Source organism: Cavia porcellus, unplaced genomic scaffold, assembly GCF_034190915.1.
Source record: "Cavia porcellus strain 051 isolate PalLab524CR breed Dunkin Hartley unplaced genomic scaffold, mCavPor4.1 scaffold_3, whole genome shotgun sequence".
NCBI lineage: Eukaryota > Metazoa > Chordata > Mammalia > Rodentia > Caviidae > Cavia > Cavia porcellus.
The window spans coordinates 26,726,869-26,730,425 of NW_026947486.1; the positions used below are offsets into that span (position 1 = coordinate 26,726,869).

The window sequence follows — 3,557 nt, forward strand, 5'->3', positions numbered from 1 at the left end:
TTGGGGCTGATCAGCCTTTGAACACTGAGGTAAAAATTCTGTTCAGTGCAACAGAATCATCTACTACTCTTAAAAATGGCTCAATTTTGTCAATGCATCAGACAGTGCTGTGAAGTAGAAATTCAGTGCAACTATTCTGAGCTGCTGGTAGAAGATCACCTGAAGTCAACTTGGCTCTAACTAGAGGTGGTAGGAATTTGAAACATTTTTAGGCTTTGTGGGGTGCCAAACTGGTTGAGTTCCTTTCCTGAGACTCAGCCAATATATTTCATGTGTTAGGTATCATGGTGAATCTGCACCATTGAGGATCCCGATCATTGCTGTCTCCTGACACATGACTGCCTTCCACAGTGTCATGGTCTTTATCCACCAGATGATACCTTGCCCTGAATGCCACAAGCTGGGCATAATATGCAGTGGATGGAATAGAGACTGAGTGTGTGCACCTCACATAGATGTGACATAGTTGGTAAGTCAGTAGCTGGAGCTCATCTGCAGTGAACCAGTTGTCATCCTGTAAGACTTGGTAACGTGAAGGATGACTGGTTCCATGAATTCCTGCATTAGTACAGAGGTAAAAGTCAAACTCAAGTGGATGTGTGATGATGCTATTCATTGTAGTTCCTGCTGATATGTTACCACTTTTCCCCACCCTCTCTGTGTTATCTGCACAGAAGTAGCGTGTTATGTCTGTTTTACACAATGTATGTTTTTTTTCCCTAGACAATAATCTTCTTCCAAGCTAACACATGCCTTTTGAATTGCTATTAGTTCTAGCCAAGCTACCTGCTTCATCTGTCCCTCAGCTATCCCTCCATGATAGTAGATGAGAATGATTGAAGAGCATGGATTTGTAGAACTGGACCAGCAGTTCCCTAACCATGTTGATCAGGTCCCGGATGACCTCCTGGCTATAGAGGAGATCCTGAAAGATCTTCTGCCAAAAAGTCTGTGCCCGGGCTGTGTCACAGTACTGGTTGGGGTGGCTGTCCATACTGCCTACCACTGCAGCAATGGAGTGTTTCTTCCCATCTCCTGCTGGCAGGTGTATGACATCTGCTCCCAGGAAGATGACAGGCTGCTAGAATACTGAGGGCTTTTGAAGTGGAACAAGCACATTGTTGATTCTTCCAACCTATGCATTTATCTTCAGGCAAAGTTTGGAAAGTGTTTGAGGTGAGATTTTCACTACGTCTTTTACCTGGACACACTGTGTGGCCATACCCCCAAGACTATCTCTAACAGGTTTCACTTCCACATGTACTCGTGCCTTTCCAGGCAAGATAACCACTATTAGCTGCAGACCCACATATGTCATCCTCAGATGTTAAACATGGACTCCATCCTGTCTGCAACTTGTGCATACTTGCAGAAGCATGGCTGACCCTGGATGGGCATCCCTAAGTCCTTGGAGATTTTATGCAGTTGGTGAGTGATACTCAATAGTAAATCTTCCCTACATTGTTTTTGAGGCACAAAACAAGCAACTTCACAAACTTTAATTTCAGTGCCAGCATAAAACTGCTTTCCTTTCATGTCCCAGACACCCTGGGTGGATGTGGCTACTGTTTTATTCCTGCCTCCATATTGCAGCATTGGTGCTGGAAGTACCCTGCCTGTAAGCTCTGTCATTTTGTTGCGGACAACATTGCCAAGTTCTTTAAGGTATGGATCAGGTCCACCCACCATTCTGTTTACTCATCACCAGTCTACTGATTTCTTCCTTCCTACCTGTCATGAGTAGATCTTGCTGCGGCTTTGATCATCACAGATGTATGATTGTCTGTGAGCTTCTTTATACGTCATCGTCCTGCCACTATATTATACACCTCAAGTCGTAAGTATGTATGTTTTGGATCTTGTCGCACTTGGAGACAGGGAAGATGGGGGTATTTCAGCTGCAGAATAAAGAGATTTTAGTGTTGAACTATACTGTACAATCCATAGCTTGAACATTTTCTAGCTGCAAAGGAAAAGTTTGATGACTGGCTGGCCATCTGGTCACTTTACAAACTCGGCATTGTTGTTTCATTTGTCCACAGTGAGTCACCACCACTTTGAGTCCTCTGATTTCTTTTGCAAACTTGACATGCTGAGAATCTATTAGAGGTTTGGTCTGTTCAATGATGTTTTGAATGTCTAAAACCTAACACATGAACTCAATGATGGCTATCCTGGTAGAAAGCAACTGCAGATACATCAATATTAAGCATCATATTCCAAATGGCAGGTCTCACAGACTGATGAAAGCCAGACCAAATGTCTCTTCCCCCTCCCAGATGGTGGTATTAACCTTCAGGAGGTGAGAACAAAGATCCATCAGCCCTCCAGAGTATACCTCATAAAGGGAAGGTGTCTTGTGATAACATTGAGTGCTTGAAATGAATCACTTGGGACTTCATTCAGCTGCCCAGATAAAGGTGCTAAAAGCTCCTAAAGGCTCACAAAGGACACCCAATTAATGGATACTTTGAAGTTTTGGCCTTTGCCCTCACCTGGGAGAGTCACTTGCATGTCAATCCTATCACATCTGATTGGCAGTGGGTGTGTTGTGTACATGTTTCTTTTGCCATCATTGCCAGGCTGTCAATCATCAAATATCTGCATTTTGAAATGCCAAACCATTGTATCTACTACCTCCCTCTTGACTCTAGGAGGCTGTTTTTCTAGTTTAATATCCACATCATGGTGATACACCTCTATTTTCGGGATATGATCCTGAAGTGATTGACTAACAGTCAAACTGGTTTTCCAACAGTTCCAGGGTGACAGGGAGGCTGAAAGAGGCTGGTTTGAGGCCCAGGTCCCCGCACTGCCATGGTGGCAGTGGGGGCCACCTCACCCTGTCCCCAGTGCTCTGGGGCCCACCACCACCCTATAATACGTCATCTCTGAAATATTGGTACTGGAGTGGTGTTGCAGAGTTGTGGGCATTGGGCAGAGGGAGGCAGTTGTGCCCAGCCTGGGGACAGGGACCCAGCTCCTGAGGTTCTTCCAGCCTTGGCAACAGCAAAAAAAAAAAAAAAAAAAAAAAAAAAAAATCATTGCTGCTGCCATGGCTGCCAGTGGGAGTGGAAGTTGTACATGTCTGCCAGGTTCACTCCTGCATTTTCATTCACACTTATCAAGCTTATATTGTTTTTCTTTGCATCATCTTGGAGCTGTTGCATTGTTATTTCATAGTTCCCTGTTATTTTTAAGAATTCTTGCCTTTCGTGATCACTAGCTACAATACTGTCTTTATGGTCTGAAAGTCTATCTTCAGTTTCATTCAGGAGATTTTGACAGCTCTCAATTTTCATTTCCTGGATGTTGTGGATTGTGTGTGGGTGTCCCTGCAAAGCCTTGCAGTCACAGAGATGGCTGAATCTAGTGTTTGTGATCTGCTCATTGTCTAGTGCTGGGATTGGTGGTGAGATCATTGCACCTGCCCAAGGGCAGGTAGCTTGCATACAATATATGGGAAGGAAGAAGCCATGCTTGCCCATTTTTGCGCTTTTCACTCTTGTCACTTGTAGCTATCATGAATGGTTGACCCGCAGCCATGCTTCTCTGCC

The 3,557-nt window shown here is 44.3% G+C and overlaps 1 pseudogene; it reads right to left on the bottom strand.

Moving 5' to 3' along the window:
* Positions 1-275: 275 nt before the first annotated feature.
* Positions 276-2,819, bottom strand: LOC134475350 (protein argonaute-4-like; annotated as a pseudogene).
* Between the last annotated feature and the right edge of the window lie 738 nt (positions 2,820-3,557).